The following is a 17,280-nucleotide window of genomic DNA, read 5'->3' on the forward strand; positions in this document are numbered from 1 at the left end:
TCGCCTGCTGAACGCAATTATGATGTCGGCAATTGGGAGTTGTTGGCTATGAAGTGGGCGTTTGAGGAGTGGCGACATTGGCTTGAGGGAGCTAAGCACCGTATTGTGGTCTTGACCGATCATAAGAATTTGATTTACCTCGAGTCTGCCAAACGGCTGACTCCTAGACAGGCTCGATGGTCCTTGTTTTTTTCCCGTTTTGATTTCGTGGTCTCGTACCTTCCGGGTTCTAAGAACATTAAGGCTGATGCCCTCTCTAGGAGTTTTTTGCCTGATTCTCCTGAGGGCTTAGAACCGGTCGGTATTCTGAAAGAAGGGGTGGTCCTTTCTGCCATTTCCCCTGATTTACGATGGGTTCTTAAGGAATTTCAGGCGGGTAAACCTGACCGCTGTCCTGTGGGGAAACTGTTTGTTCCTGATAGATGGACTAGTAAAGTGATTTCTGAGGTTTATTGTTCTGTGTTGGCTGGCCATCCTGGAATTTTTGGTACCAGAGATTTGGTTGGTAGGTCCTTTTGGTGGCCTTCATTGTCGCGTGATGTGCGTTTTTTGTGCTGTCCTGTGGGACTTGTGCGGGGGCCAAGCCTTGTTGTTCCCGTGCTAGTGAGTTGCTTTTGCCATTGCCGGTCCCTGAGAGGCCCTGGACGCATATTTCTATGGATTTTATTTCCGATCTTCCGGTTTCCCAGAGGATGTCGGTTATCTGGGTTGTTTGTGACCGGTTCTCTAAGATGGTTCATTTGGTGCCTTTGCCTAAATTGCCTTCCTCTTCGGATTTGGTTCCGTTGTTTTTTCAGCATGTGGTCCGTTTGCATGGTATTCTGGAGAATATTGTGTCCGACAGAGGTTCCCAGTTTGTTTCTAGATTTTGGCGGGCCTTTTGTGCTAGGCTGGGCATTGATTTGTCTTTTTCTTCTGCGTTTCATCCTCAAGCAAATGGTCAGACCGAGCGAACTAATCAGACTTTGGAGACTTATTTGAGATGCTTTGTGTCTGCTGATCAGGATGATTGGGTGGCTTTCTTGCCATTGGCTGAGTTTGCCCTTAATAATCGGGCTAGTTCGGCTACTTTGGTTTCGCCTTTCTTTTGTAATTTTGGTTTTCATCCTCGTTTTTCTTCTGGGCAGGTTGAGCCTTCTGACTGTCCTGGTGTGGATTCTGTGGTTGACAGGTTGCAGCAGATTTGGGCTCATGTGGTGGACAATTTGGTGTTGTCTCAGGAGGAGGCTCAACGTTTTGCTAACCGTCGTCGGTGTGTTGGTTCCCGGCTTCGGGTTGGGGATCTGGTCTGGTTGTCTTCCCGTCATGTTCCTATGAAGGTTTCTTCTCCCAAGTTTAAGCCTCAGTTTATTGGTCCTTATAGGATTTCTGAGATTATTAATCCGGTGTCTTTTCGACTCTTTTGTTATCCATAATGTCTTCCATAGATCTTTATTGCGGAAATATGTGGAGCCCGTTGTTCCCTCTGTTGATCCTCCGGCCCCTGTGTTGGTTGATGGGGAGTTGGAATATGTTGTTGAGAAGATTTTGGATTCCCGTTTTTCGAGGCAAAAGCTTCAGTACCTTGTCACATGGAAGGGTTATGGCCAGGAGGATAATTCTTGGGTTTTTGCCTCTGATGTCCATGCCGCTGATTTGGTTCGTGCCTTTCATCTGTCTCATCCTGATCGGCCTGGGGGCTCTGGTGAGGGTTCGGTGACCCCTCCTCAAGGATGGGGGGGGACCTGTTGTGAATTCTGCTTTTGGGCTCCCTCCGGTGGTTGTAGGTGGTAATGCAGTTGTCTCTGGGCTGCAGTCCTGGACAGGTGTATCTGCTAATTGCAATTCTGACTGAGATTTTAAGGTTTGCAGGACTCATTAGTCCTTGCCAGTTGTCAATATTTCTTGGGAAGTGTTGGATCTCTGTCTGGCTTCTCCTGCTTAGCTGCCAATTCAGCAAAGATAAGTGTCTGTTTCTTTTTCCATGGCATACAAGCTGTGTGCTTGTTTTCTGATTATATTCCTGCTCTGAGTGTATTAGTCTCTGGAGTTGCAGATATACGTTCCACGTCTTTAGTTAGATGGAGGAATTTTTTGTATAATCTGCTGTGGATATTTTTGGAAGGGTTTTAATACTGACCGCACAGAACTCTGTCCTATCCTTTCCTATTTTAGCTAGAGTGGCCTCTTGTGCTAAATCCTGTTTTTCTGCCTGTGTGTGTCTTTCCTCTCCTACTCACAGCCAATATTTGTGGGGGGCTGCCTATCCTTTGGGGTTCTGCTCTGAGGCAAGATAGTATTCCTATTTCCATCTTTAGGGGTATTTAGTCCTCCTGCTGTGACGAGGTGTCTAGGTTGTTAGGTACATCCCACAGCTACTTCTAGTTGTGGTGTTAAGATCAGGATTTGCGGTCAGTATAGTTACCACTTACTCCAGTGAAAGTTTTCATGCTGCTCCAAGGTCACCGGATCATAACACCCTCCTTCCTGGTATAATGCCCCCCATTTTGGTATAAAGTCCCTTATCCTGGGCTCCTTCCATTCTTATCCAGCATATTTTAAAAATAAGCTAATGATTATTCTCGCTTTCCTCCAATCCCATGAGGAGAAGCATCCTCTTTTGCAGCTGGCACAGGAGCCGGCAGCTGACTTTGGAATGCTGGTATGAGCATCACATGATGTCACTGACATGCGCCAACGTCATTTATTGCAGTGCAGAAACCCAGCGGGTCTCTGTACCACAATACATTTCACCTGAATGTGCATCCGAGGTTGCACATAAAGATGAAATTGGCATTGGGGGCCCCCTCCCACATAGGCCCGGTCACGGTGGCACCTTCTGTGACCACTATCATTACCCCTGCTGATGTGTGTGTAACATGCATTCTGTGTGTTTAGTAACAAGTGTGTGTAACATGCAGTATGTGTAATGTAGCATTCTGTGTTTGTGTGTTTGTGTGTGTGTGTGTGTAGCCTCCACACAAGGACTGACACTGCAGATGACAATTTGTCGACAAATGACAAGTGAACTAGCAAAATAATGCTCATACATTAGTTGACTGGATAATTTACAATAGAAAAATCATTATTCTCTACAGCACATTGCCCGTGTAAATGGGAGAAGTACTGCCAAAAACATGATATGTATGTGGACAAAATGAGCTACTGGTGATTGTTCTGCCACCATCATTCTTCAAGATCAACAATTGTAAAACCACCTGAGTATTGTAAATTTGTGCTTGTTTAATAGTCTGAAATCATCTAATGGAAATGCAACCTAAATGTTTCTGAGTGATGGTACAATATGTTAGCATTTGGGGCCCCACTTTCAGTTTATGGCCATGTCCATACTTTATCTAAAACCAGTCTCTACTACTGGTTAACATCCGTTTTACCCTAGCCAGATATGTTATAATAATAATAATAATAATAATAATAATTTTTATTTATATAGCGCCAACATATTCCGCAGCGCTTTACAAATTATAGAGGGGACTTGTACAGACAATAGACATTACAGCATAACAGAAATACAGTTCAAAACAGATACCAGGAGGAATGAGGGCCCTGCTCGCAAGCTTACAAACTATGGGGAAAAGGGGAGACACGAGAGGTGGATGGTAACAATTGCTTTAGTTATTCGGACCAGCTATAGTGTAAGGCTCAGGTGTTCATGTAAAGCTGCATGAACCAGTTAACTGCCTAAGTATGTAGCAGTACAGACACAGAGGGCTAATACTGCATAAAGTGTATGAGAACATGATGCGAGGAACCTTTTTTTTTTTTATTATAAATAGGCCACACAGGGATCGTTAGGTTAATGCATTGAGGCGGTAGGCCAGTCTGAACAAATGAGTTTTTAGGGCACGCTTAAAACTGTGGGGATTGGGGATTAATCGTATTAACCTAGGTAGTGCATTCCAAAGAATCGGCGCAGCACGTGTAAAGTCTTGGAGACGGGAGTGGGAGGTCCTGATTATTGAGGATGCTAACCTGAGGTCATTAGCGGAGCGGAGGGCACGGGTAGGGTGGTAGACTGATACCAGAGAGGAGATGTAGGGTGGTGCTGAGCCATGGAGTGCTTTGTGGATGAGGGTAGTAGTTTTGTACTGGATTCTGGAGTGGATGGGTAGCCAGTGTAATGACTGGCACAGGGTAGAGGCATCGGTGTAACGGTTGGTGAGGAATATGATCCTGGCTGCAACATTCAGGACAGATTGGAGCGGGGAGAGTTTTGCAAGAGGGAGGCCGATTAGTAGAGAGTTACAATAGTCCAGACGAGAATGAATAAGTGAAACAGTCAGAGTTTTTGCAGAGTCGAAAGTAAGAAAAGGGCGAATTCTAGAAATGTTTTTGAGATGCAGGTAAGAAGAGCGAGCCAGTGATCGGATGTAGGGGGTGAATGAAAGGTCAGAATCAAGTAGGACCCCAAGGCAACGGGCATGTTGCTTTGGAGTAATGGTGGAACCGCACACGGAGATGGCAATGTCAGGCAAAGGTAGGTTAGTAGAGGGAGAGAACACGAGGAGTTCAGTTTTTGACAGGTTTAGTTTCAGATAGAGGGAGGACATGATGTTAGAGACAGCGGTAAGACAATCACTGGTGTTTTCTAAAAAGGTCGGTGTGATATCGGGAGCAGAAGTGTATAATTGGGTGTCGTCAGCATAGAGATGGTACTGGAAACCAAATCTACTGATTGTTTGTCCAATAGGGGCAGTATACAACGAGAAGAGTAGGGGGCCTAGGACTGATCCTTGAGGAACCCCAACAGTAAGGGGAAGGTGAGAGGAGGAGGAACCAGCAAAACATACAGTGAAGGATCGGTCAGAGAGATAGGAGGAGAACCAGGAGAGAACGGTGTCCTTGAGGCCGATGGAGCGGAGCATAGTGAGGAGGAGCTGATGATCCAGTGTCGAATGCTGCAGAGAGATCCAAGAGAATTAGCATGGAGTAGTGACCATTAGATTTAGCTGTTAGTAGGTCATTAGAGACTTTAGTGAGGGCAGTTTCAGTAGAGTGTAAAGAGCGGAAGCCAGATTGAAGAGGGTCGAGAAGAGAGTTATCTGAGAGATAGCGGGTAAGACGGGAGTGGACCAGGCGTTCGAGGAGTTTAGAGATGAAGGGAAGATTAGAGACAGGTCTATAATTAGCGGCACAGTTTTGATCGAGGGATGGTTTTTTAAGTAATGGATGTATGATGGCATGCTTAAATGAGGAGGGAAAAATACCGGAAGTGAGGGAAAGGTTGAATATTTTTGTTAGGTGAGAGGTGACAGCCGGGAAAAGGGACTGGAGGAGATGTGACGGAATGGGGTCACTGGTGCAAGTGGTCGGGCGAGAAGATGCAAGGAGCCTGCTTACTTCTTCTTCTGTAACTGCTTCAAAGTCAGAAAGTGAACTAGATGCAGTGGGGGAGGGAGGACAGTGCATGGTATGAAGAGATTGGGAGATGATTTCCTGTCGAATGTGGTCAATTTTTTCTTTGAAGTAATTGGCCAGATCGTCAGCACGGAGATCCGTGGTTGGGGCCTGCTCTCTTGGGTTGAGTAGGGACTGGAACGTGTCAAAGAGACGTTTAGGGTTATTGGACAGGGAGGTGATGAGGGTGTTGAAGTAGGTTTGTTTGGAGAGGTGAAGGTCATTCAGACATTTCTAAGGCTGCATTTGTTTTAAAGAGAAAGAAAGGGGGTTCAGTAATCTGCGAGACCTAGAGAACCTGGCGAATATCGAATTTCAAAGGATTTGCTCACCTCTAGTTGAGATGACACTGTATCGCATAAAATCAAAACAGCAGTTCTTGAAACGTTATAATTCATTTATTTTTTTTGTCTGTGTTTTTTCTACTTAGGCCGGGGTCACACTTGCGTGTGCAATGCGAGAAACTCGCGCATCAATACCCGGCACTGCCGCTGGCACTCGGGACCGGAGCGTTCAGCCTCAAAGAAATACATGCAGCTGAACGCTCTGGTCCCGAGTGCTTGCTGCAGTTCCGGGTATTGATGCGAGAGACTCGCATGAGTTTCTCGCATTGCACACGCAAGTGTGACCCCGGCCTTACTCATATAATTGATCTAGGTCACCATCTTAGTGACTCAATGTGTGCTTTATTTATAATGTTGCCCAGCTCTATGAATAATAATATACACAATATTTACAAACACATGGTTTCTAGCATAAAAAATTATTTGGACTTTTGGAGGCTGGAAGAGATAAGAAACCTTGTACAGCTATCTATAATCTATTGCTTCCTCTGGGCTATCAGTCAATGGATCCTTTTTTGACCATTTTAATATGGCAGTCACAGGGTCTACAAAAAGTAGCCATATCAGAAACAATATTTATTTTCCACATATGTAAATTAAACTAATATTAACTTAATGATACAACACTTTAATTTTGCAGTATATAATTTTTTATATTAGTTAGTTTGTTAGATCTAAATGAATTGAAAATAGAGACATTTTTATTCATAATTTTGTTGCTTATATTTGCAAAGAGGCTTGGTTAGCAGCATGCCTTAGAAGGAAAGAACCCTGCAAGAATAAATGAATATATTTATAACTTTGAGACATTATTATATTCATATTTCAATATATTAAATGCGAATTTTTTTCTGCTGATTCTCATAAAATAATTCTGCCAAATCCTCATTCAACTTTTTCTTTTGTCTTTTCCTATAGTAACGCCAAATACAACTAAATAAGATGGACAATATTCCCATAGACAGAATTGAGTGCCCAAGAATGGAAAGAATTAAATCATTTGTTTTGCTCGCATAGAATAAACTTGTAGTTGAAATGCCAATTAAGAGGGTAACCATTCCAAATCCCAGCAAGCAGCTATGGCAGGAGTTTTCCATCCCACCAGTTGTAGTGCTGAGCAAATGTGGGTCCTTGGTGCTCTTTTCCATTTGTTCTTTACCAGAGGTATTGAACTCGACTTGATTTTCATCTAGTTCCACCGATATCTCTTGAGGTAAAATGGTTGACACCATTGTGTCACCTGAGAAACACAAACAGATTTAATTAAAAGAAGCAAAAACAAAAACAAACTTTATATTTTTGGGGGTAAAAAAATAATTCTAAGCAGAGAAAATAATTATGATTTACTCGAAATGTTTTGTTATTCATGAAAATATTTTTCTGCATTCACAAAAATCAACATTTCATGCGGCCTCTAATTACGGTACAAGTCCAAACTATTATAAAGTTGAATTTCTAATGTCTAATACTTCTAATGAATGAACATCACAATTTACCTTGTTATGATCTGAAGGAATGAAATTAAATGATTCACATTTCAGAAAGGGATGGAGGTAATATACTATTACCATATGCTTCACCTACTCCCTCCTGGGACTGAAGAGGTTACAGTGCTGTCGTAGATCTAGAATAGATCCTTCTTTCACATGTTTTAGTAAAATAAAGGATCAATTGAAATAAAGCCATGCTAAAAAATTAATCAGCACAGAATTTTAGACCTAAAATGAGTGGTTTTATCAAAAGTATAGCAAGCAGTCCAATAAATGAAACATCACTGGGTCCCCGACTCAAAATTTTGCTTCTCTAAGATTAGGTGGCAAAAATCTGATGATAGAATTTAGTGATGAGCGAGAACCAAAATGCTCGGGTACTCGTTACTCTAGTCAACTAAATCATAATGTTCAGGTGCTCAACCCGAGTAACAAGTATAATGGAAGTTAATGGAAAACTTGAGCATTTTTCTGCCTCCCCCCCACCCAGAAGAAAGGAGGGGGGTCTAAGAAATGCTGAAAAGGATGGAAATAGCACTGAAATGGTATGGGAACAGCATGAGGAAGTCCCCTGGAAGAATCCTAGGTCGCTGCTGGGAACAATGTTGTCAGAGAATTCCACCATTTTTAAGGACTGACAATAAAACCATCGAAACCTTCAAAAAGAACCTGAAGACCCACCTCTTCAGACAAGCCTACAACCTGCAGTAAACACCGATCGACCAAACCGCTGCATGACCAGCTCTACCCTCACCTACTGTATTCTCACCCATCCCTTGTAGATTGTGAGCCTTCACGGGCAGGGTCCTCACTCCTCCTGTACCAGTTATGACTTGTATTGTTTAAGATTATTGTACTTGTTTTTATTATGTATACCCCTCCTCACATGTAAAGCGCCATGGAATAAATGGCGCTTTAACAATAAATAATAATAATAATAATAATAAAACATACAAAACTGCAGTTAAATTGGATTTTCCTGGAGAAAATTTTAAACTACCTTATCTGGCCATGTGGTGTGTAAGATATATGATCAGACACATCCTGTTTATTTTATGAAGGAGGGATTCTGAAAGTCACACAATTTTTTTAGGGCCATCAGGCAGACTTCAGTGCTTGTATTCTCCGTCAGGCAGCCCTTACTATTGAGAGAGGGCCAGCAGTGGGCCTTCACTAATGTTAGAGGGCCAGCAGGTGGCAGCCACTATTGTCAGATGGGCATCAGATAGCCCTCACTCTAATTTTAGATGGCTAACAGCCAGCCCTCACTAATAGAGATGAGCGAATATGTTTGAAAACCGATCACCAAACATAAATTCAGCACGAATATGGCACATTGGGATTCGTGATCGGAAATACAAGCAAATTTTTATAAATTGGAAAAAATGAGGGGAAGTGGTGGGAGAACCCAGAGGAGCAGTGTTAGGGGTCAAGTTCCTGCCTCTGCACAGGGGGAATCTCGGCCCATCTCCGCTGCGGTCTTCCATTCTTCTCCGGCCGCAGTGGAACCTCCCAGCGTCTCGCTCAGTCTGACTCTGTGCTAAGAGTTACTGCTGCATTTCCTGCTTCTGCCATTGAAGCCAGTGCTGGGCAGCAGCGAGCAGGCGCTTCTGGATCTAAGTCCTAATTTTCACGTTCTGAGCATGCCCAGAATAAGATCTCTCAGTGGAGATCGAGGGTCACATGATCTGATACTGCAGCTAGGTCATTGGTCCTTCTTTGAAGGTCCTTGTAGCTGCTAGGACTAAGTACTGCCTTGCACTCTGAGCATGCCCAGGGCAAGATCTCTCAGTGGAGATCTGGGGTCACATGCTCAGGTACTGCAGCAACTCCATTGGTCCATTCTCTGAAGGTCCTAAACGTGCTGCAGCTATTTAAGGCTCGCATGGCCGCACGGCCATGCGCTAGTATTGTCTTGATATAATGTGTGTGTGTAGATGGATGTATGTCGAAGGATGAAAGCTCCTAATCATTCCCATTCCTAGTGTTGTTGACTGTTCGCGAATGATGGTAGCTATCTAGCGCCCGACTAAGCCATCAGCACGAAGCACACATTACAGCGTCTAGTTGCTGTGACCGCCAGTACGGCGCCGTGCGCTTTCTCTGTGCTTTCCTGACCCAAGCCTGGGTGGTTAGTGGCGTCCGCCAGTGCGGCACCGCACGCACTTTCGTGCCTCTAAAATAATATTATTTCTGTCTCTCTGACACCCCAGTAGCGGTGTCGAGCGCATGAGGTCTTTTATGAACTCAAATCCTGAGTCTTGGGATTGAGTTCTGAGACTCCTTGCTTGCGCTCTTGGTGCGGTACCGCGGCCCTGTGACGCAACAGGGTTCGCTTCCTTCACACAGGGTGAAGTTAACCCATGTGTGTATTCATATTGTACCGCCATATCGTCCGTCTCTACTAGCAGCAGGGTTTTCACCTGCACGGTGGACCTCGGACTGCGAACGCACCTAATACCATTACATCTTATACTTGGTGCGTTCCGCCAGTCCTAACATAATACTAGCGCCAAGGTCTGGCTAGTAAATGGCGGACGATCAGCATTTGCAGCGGTACATCCAGCAGCTGGAGGGAAGGTTGGCGGCTCTAGAGCGTTCAACCTCAGCTGTGGATGTCACTGCTGTCGCTGTTCAGGCCGCTAGCGTGGCTGCAGCTACCTTGTCCACTGCCACCCCTGTACCGACTCTATCTCGCCTCCCGCTACCAGAAAAATTTTGCTCTATACATCTCGAGCTTCTGGCCTCTCGTTTCCCTACAGAGCGGGCTAAGGTGGGGTTTATCGTGTCTCTCCTGTCGGACAGGGCGTTGCATTGGGCTACGCCGCTGTGGGAGCGTGGCGATCATGTGGTGCAGAGTGCTCCGTTATTCCTGAGCACTCTGAAACAGGTCTATTTAGGACCTCGTGTTACCCATGATACGGCGCTCCAACTGTTGGCATTTACTCAGGGCTCGTCCTTGGCCAGCCATTTTGCCGTCCACTTCCGCACCCTAGCATCTGAGCTGGAGTGGTCGGATAAAGCCCTTATTCCTATATTTTGGAGGGGGCTGGCTGACCACGTTAAGGACGCCCTGGCCACTAGGGAGATTCCCGCCACACTGGAAGAATTAATAACAGTATCCACTCGTATTGACCTCCGTTTTCACGAGCGGAGGTTAGAGCGAGCCCAGTGTAGGCAGAGGTTTCGGCTGGCTCCCACCTTCGCCAAACCTTTGGAATCTCCAGTCCAGGCTCCTGAGTCCCATGAGCCTATGGTAGTGTCACGAGCGGGATCTAAGTCCCGGACCGCTCGTGCACTCCAGGTTTGTCATGTTTGCCAACAGTCAGGACATCTTGCCACCAGATGTCTCCAGCGGTCGAGGAAACGTCAGCGTCTAGTGGTAGTAGGTGGAGGTGCACTAGACACGGCGACGTTTGCCTCCAAATTGTCCTTTAAGGGGACAATAACATTAGGCTCATCCTCCCACTCGGTAGAGCTCTGCGTGGATTCGGGGGCGGAGGGCAATTTTATGTCTTCTGCCTTCGCCCAACGTCACGCAATACCCCTGGTTATGCTACCTCAACCAGTAACGGTACGAGTGGTGAATGGGTCGACACTGCCCGCTCAGATAACACATCAGACCATCACTTTTACTCTGTCCATGTCACTATCCCATCAGGAGATTACATCTCTGCTCATCATTCCTGAGGGAATTGATGAGGTCCTGTTTGGGATACCTTGGCTACGGTACCACTCTCCTCACATCGAGTGGTCCTCAGGCAGAATTCTGGGATGGGGTGAATCTTGTGGGGGTAGGTGTCACCGAGAGTGCGTTCAGGTTGCTACTACAGAGGTACCCGCAGATCTATCCTCTCTCTCCAAGCAATATTGGTCTTATGCAGACGTGTTCTCCAAAAAGGCGGCGGAGACCCTTCCGCCCCATCGCCCCTATGACTGTCCTATTGATCTCTTGCCTGGTGCTGAGACTCCCCGCGGTCGAGTCTATCCATTATCTCTCCCGGAGACGGAGGCAATGTCTCAGTACATTCAAGAGAATCTGGCAAGAGGGTTCATCAGGAAGTCAGTGTCACCTGCTGGGGCAGGGTTCTTTTTCGTGCAGAAGAAGAGTGGGGAACTACGTCCATGCATAGACTACAGGGGTCTTAACGCTATCACCATTAAGAACAAGTATCCTTTGCCCTTGATATCTGAGCTTTTCGATAGGCTTCGGGGAGCAAGGGTGTTTACTAAACTAGATCTGCGGGGTGCTTACAACCTGATTCGCATCCGTGAGGGGGACGAATGGAAAACGGCGTTTAACACCAGAGATGGGCACTATGAGTATCTGGTGATGCCCTTCGGGCTCTGCAATGCCCCAGCCGTTTTCCAAGACTTTGTCAACGACATCTTCCAGGATATGCTTTCCACTTCAGTTGTAGTCTATCTGGAGATAGATATTCTCATCTTTTCTCCAGATATTGACTCCCACCGGAGAGATGTTGGCAGAGTCTTCGACCTCCTACGGGCAAACTCTCTTTATGCAAAGTTGGAGAAGTGTATGTTTGAGCAGGAGTCTTTACCTTTCCTGGGCTATATCATCTCCGCCCAGGGATTGGCTATGGATCCTGCCAAACTACAGGCTGTGATGGACTGGCAAGAGCCCCATTCTCTTAAGGCGGTGCAGCGCTTTATGGGGTTCATTAATTATTACCACCAGTTCATTCCCCACTTCTCAACTCTGGTAGCTCCCTTGGTAGCCCTCACCAAGAAGGGAGCGAATCCCAAATTGTGGTCGGAAGAGGTCTCCAAGGCCTTCACTTCTATAAAGTCTCATTTTGCTAGCGCTCCCATCTTACATCGTCCCGATGTGGATAAACCATTCCTAATGGAGGTGGATGCCTCATCCGTTGGTGCTGGAGCAGTCCTCTATCAAAAGGATGCTCAAGGTCGGAAGCATCCATGCTTCTTCTTCTCAAAGACCTTCACACCAGCGGAGAGAAACTACTCCATCGGGGATAGGGAGTTGCTAGCAATCAAGTTGGCCTTTTCGGAGTGGAGACATCTTCTGGAAGGTGCGCGTTTTCCCTTCCAAGTCTTCACGGACCACAAAAATTTGGTCTATTTACATACAGCCCAGCGGCTGAATTCTCGTCAGGCCAGATGGTCCTTATTCTTCTCCCAGTTCCATTTCACTCTCCATTATCTCGCCGGGGAGAAGAATATTCGTGCTGACGCTCTCTCTCGCTCCCTTGTGTCAAGTGAGGAGGAGGAAGAGGAGCCTCGGCTTATTGTCCCTTCGTAGAGTCTGAGAACCGTAGCTCCAGTGTCGCTAGAGTCAGTGCCTTCAGGCAAGACTTTTGTTCCCATCAATCTGCGACCGGAGGTTCTCTCTTGGGCTCATTCCTCCAGGGTGGGTGGACACTTTGGGACAAAAAGGACATCTGAGCTGCTGGCGAGGACGTACTGGTGGCCGCATATGCTCCGAGGTGTCAGAGATTACATTCTGGCGTGTGTCTCCTGCGCCAAAAATAAGTCTCCTCGACAACGGCCAGCTGTTTTGTTATACCCTCTGCCGGTGGCAGACAGGCCCTGGGAGATGGTCGGTATGGACTTTGTGGTGGGTTTGCCCAAGTCTCGTGGCTGTACAGTCATTTGGGTAATCACCGACCATTTTTCTAAAATGGTGCATTTGGTGCCGCTTCCTCGGCTACCTTCTGCACGGGCCTTGGCAACGTTGTTTATTAGACATATCTTCCACCTTCACGGTATGCCGGACAAAATTGTCAGTGACCGGGGTCCCCAGTTTGCGTCTCGGTTCTGGAGAGAGCTTTGTCATCTTCTCAGGATTGAGTTAAATCTCTCCTCTGCCTATCATCCCGAGACGAATGGGTTGGTAGAGAGAGCCAACCAGACCTTGGTCACATATCTGCGACATTTTGTCTCTGCTAGGCAAGATGACTGGGCATCTTTGCTATCATGGGCGGAGTTTGCTCTGAACAACGCTGTAGCCGACTCCACTGGGCAGACTCCATTCCTCCTTAACTATGGTCAGCATCCGCGGGTACCTGTGCCCATGCCCGTGTCTTCCGCCGATTCCAGGGTGGCAGACTGGGCTGTGGAGGCACGGGACATTTGGGATCGCACTCAGGATGCCATTCGGGCTTCCAAGGAGAGAATGAGGTCCTCCGCCGATGCACATCGGCGCCCCGCTCCGACTTTTGCTCCTGGCGACTTGGTGTGGCTCTCCACCCGTAACATCAGGCTGCGAGTTGAGTGCACTAAGTTTGCGCCTCGCTACTTATGTCCTTACAAGGTCCTCGAACAGGTTAACCCTGTGGTCTACCGTCTGGCTCTTCCGCCACGCTTGGGTATCACTGACACCTTTCATGTGTCCCTCTTGAAACCCGTATACATGTCCCGGTTTTCTGAGTCATCTGCCGGGACATCGGGTTCGTCTACGGATGATTACGAGGTGAACGCTATTTTGGGGTACAAGTTGGTACGTGGTAAAAAATTCTATTTGGTGGATTGGAAGGGTTATGTGTTGTGAATTCTGTGGCAGAGCTCCCTCCTGTGGTCACAAGTGGTACTTCGGCTGGTTCTGTCCATGAGCTTCATCTGGTGGAGGAAAGTGGTACTGCGGCTTCTGAGTTTCCTTCCTCAGGTAATGTGGTGAAGTCGTTAGGTGCTGCTCTATTTAACTCCACCTAGTGCTTTGATCCTGGCCTCCAGTCAATGTTCTAGTGTTGGACCTGTTTCCTCCTGGATCGTTCCTGTGGCCTGCTGCTCTGCATAGCTAAGTTCCTCTTTGCTATTTGTTTGCTGTTTTTTTCTGTCCAGCTTGTCAATTTGTTTTTTTCTGCTTGCTGGAAGCTCTGGGACGCAGAGGGTGTACCTCCGTGCCGTTAGTTCGGTACGGAGGGTCTTTTTGCCCCCTTTGCGTGGTTTTTGTAGGGTTTTGTGTTGACCGCAAAGTTACCTTTCCTATCCTCGCTCTGTTCAGAAAGTTGGGCCTCACTTTGCTAAATCTATTTCATTTCTACGTTTGTCTTTTCATCTTAACTCACAGTCATTATATGTGGGGGCTGCCTTTTCCTTTGGGGTATTTCTCTGAGGCAAGGTAGGCTTATTTTCTATCTTCAGGCTAGCTAGTTTCTCAGGCCGTGCTGAGTTGCATAGGGAGCGTTAGGCGCAATCCACGGCTGCCTTTAGTGTGGTTGGAGAGGATTAGGGATTGCGGTCAACAGAGTTCCCACGTCTCAGAGCTCGTTCTTGTTTTTTGGGTTATTGCCAGGTCACTGTATGTGCGCTGACCTCTATGTCCATTGTGCTACTGAATTACCTTTCATAACAGTACTGGAGGCCTGAAGTACTAATGATCCCCAATAGAGGGAAAAAAGAAGTTCTGAGACCATTTTTTTTTCTTTGCACTGTGTTTTGCCTTTTTTTTCCCCTAGACATTTGGGTGGTTCAGGACACATTTGTAGCAATGGACATTAAAGGTCTGTCTTCATGTGTGGATCAGCTCACGGCAAGAGTACAAAGTATTCAAGACTTTGTGGTTCAGAATTCTATGTTAGAACCGAGAATTCCTATTCCTGATTTGTTTTTTGGAGATAGAACTAAATTTCTGAGTTTCAAAAATAATTGTAAACTGTTTCTGGCTTTGAAACCTCGCTCCTCTGGTGACCCAGTTCAACAAGTTAGGATCGTTATTTCTTTTTTGCGAGGCGACCCTCAGGACTGGGCATTTTCTCTTGCGTCAGGAGATCCTGCATTAAGTAATATCGATGCATTTTTCCTGGCGCTCGGATTGCTGTACGATGAGCCTAATTCTGTGGATCAGGCAGAGAAGAATTTGCTGGCTCTGTGTCAGGGTCAGGATGAAATAGAGGTATATTGTCAGAAATTTAGAAAGTGGTCCGTACTCACTCAGTGGAATGAAGGTGCGCTCACAGCTATTTTCAGAAAAGGTCTCTCTGAAGCCCTTAAGGATGTCATGGTGGGATTTCCTATGCCTGCTGGTCTGAATGAGTCTATGTCTTTGGCCATTCAGATCGGTCGACGCTTGCGCGAGCGTAAATCTGTGCACCATTTGGTGGTATTACCTGAGCTTAAACCTGAGCCTATGCAGTGCGATAGGACTTTGACCAGAGTTGAATGGCAAGAACACAGACGTCTGAATGGGCTGTGTTTCTACTGTGGTGATTCCACTCATGCTATCTCTGATTGTCCTAAGCGCATTAAGCGGTTCGCTAGGTCTGCCACCATTGGTACGGTACAGTCAAAATTTCTTCTGTCTGTTACCTTGATCTGCTCTTTGTCATCGTATTCTGTCATGGCATTTGTGGACTCAGGCGCTGCTCTGAATTTGATGGACTTGGAGTATGCTAGGCGTTGTGGGTTTTTCTTGGAGCCCTTGCAGTGTCCTATTCCATTGAGAGGAATTGATGCCGCGCCTTTGGCCAAGAATAAGCCTCAGTACTGGACCCAGCTGACCATGTGCATGGCTCCTGCACATCAGGAGGTTATTCGCTTTCTGGTGTTGCATAATCTGCATGATGTGGTCGTGTTGGGGTTGCCATGGCTACAAGTCCATAATCCAGTATTAGATTGGAAATCCATGTCTGTGTCCAGCTGGGTTGTCAGGTGGTACACGGTGATGTCCCATTTATGACTATTTCGTCATCCACCCCTTCTGAGGTTCCTGAGTTCTTGTCTGATTACCGGGATTTATTTGATGAGCCCAAGTTCGATACCCTACCTCCGCATTGGGGATTTGTGATTGTGCTATCGATTTGATTCCTGGTAGTAAATTCCCAAAAGGTCGACTGTTTAATTTATCTGTGCCTGAGCACGCCGCTATGCGGAGTTATGTGAAGGAGTCTTTGGAGAAGGGGCATATTCGCCCGTCATCGTCGCCATTAGGAGCAGGGTTCTTTTTTGTAGCCAAGAAGGATGGTTCACTGAGACCTTGTATAGATTACCGCCTTCTAAATAAGATCACGGTTAAATTTCAGTACCCTTGCCATTGTTATCTGATTTGTTTGCTCGGATTAAGGGGGCTAGTTGGTTCACCAAGATAGATCTTCGTGGTGCGTATAATCTTGTGCGTATTAAGCGAGGCGATGAGTGGAAAACTGCATTTAATACGCCCGAGGGCCATTTTGAGTATCTAGTAATGCCATTCGGACTTGCCAATGCTCCATCAGTGTTTCAGTCCTTTATGCATGACATCTTCCTAGAGTACCTGGATAAATTCCTGATTGTGTACTTAGATGACATTTTGATCTTCTCGGATGATTGGGAGTCTCATGTGAAGCAGGTCAGAACGGTGTTTCAGGTCCTGCGTGCTAATTCTTTGTTTGTGAAGGGAACAAAGTGTCTCTTTGGTGTTCAGAAGGTTTCATTTTTGGGGTTCATCTTTTCCCCTTCTACTATCGAGATGGACCCTGTCAAGGTCCAAGCCATCCATAATTGGACTCAGCCGACATCTCTGAAAAGTCTGCAAAAGTTCCTGGGCTTTGCTAATTTTTATCGTCGCTTCATCTGCAATTTTTCTAGTATTGCTAAACCATTGACCGATTTGACCAAGAAAGGTGCTGATTTGGTCAATTGGTCTTCTGCTGCGGTGGAAGCTTTTCAAGAGTTGAAGCGTCGTTTTTCTTCTGCCCCTGTGTTGTGTCAACCAGATGTTTCGCTTCCGTTCCAGGTCGAGGTTGATGCTTCTGAGATTGGAGCAGGGGCTGTTTTGTGGCAGAGAAGTTCTGATTGCTCGGTGATGAAACCATGCGCCTTCTTTTCCAGGAAGTTTTCGCCTGCTGAGCGAAATTATGATGTGGGCAATCGAGAGTTGCTGGCCATGAAGTGGGCATTCGAGGAGTGGCGTCATTGGCTTGAAGGAGCTAAGCATCGCGTGGTGGTCTTGACTGAATATAGGAACTTGACTTATCTCGAGTCCGCCAAGCGGTTAAATCTTAGACAAGCTCGTTGGTCGTTGTTTTTTGCCCGTTTTGACTTTGTGATTTCATACCTTCCGGGCTCTAAAAATGTGAAGGCGGATGCTC

The 17,280-nt window shown here is 46.3% G+C and overlaps 1 long non-coding RNA gene across 1 annotated transcript in view; it reads right to left on the minus strand.

Moving 5' to 3' along the window:
- Positions 1-6,304: 6,304 nt before the first annotated feature.
- Positions 6,305-17,280, minus strand: part of LOC138652314 (uncharacterized) — an 80,864-nt gene continuing 69,888 nt past the window's right edge. The window contains exon 2 of the long non-coding RNA XR_011315593.1: positions 6,305-6,981. This is a non-coding gene — a long non-coding RNA (uncharacterized lncRNA). The remainder of the gene's footprint in view (positions 6,982-17,280) is intronic.

Source organism: Ranitomeya imitator, chromosome 10 (assembly GCF_032444005.1).
Source record: "Ranitomeya imitator isolate aRanImi1 chromosome 10, aRanImi1.pri, whole genome shotgun sequence".
Lineage (NCBI taxonomy): Eukaryota > Metazoa > Chordata > Amphibia > Anura > Dendrobatidae > Ranitomeya > Ranitomeya imitator.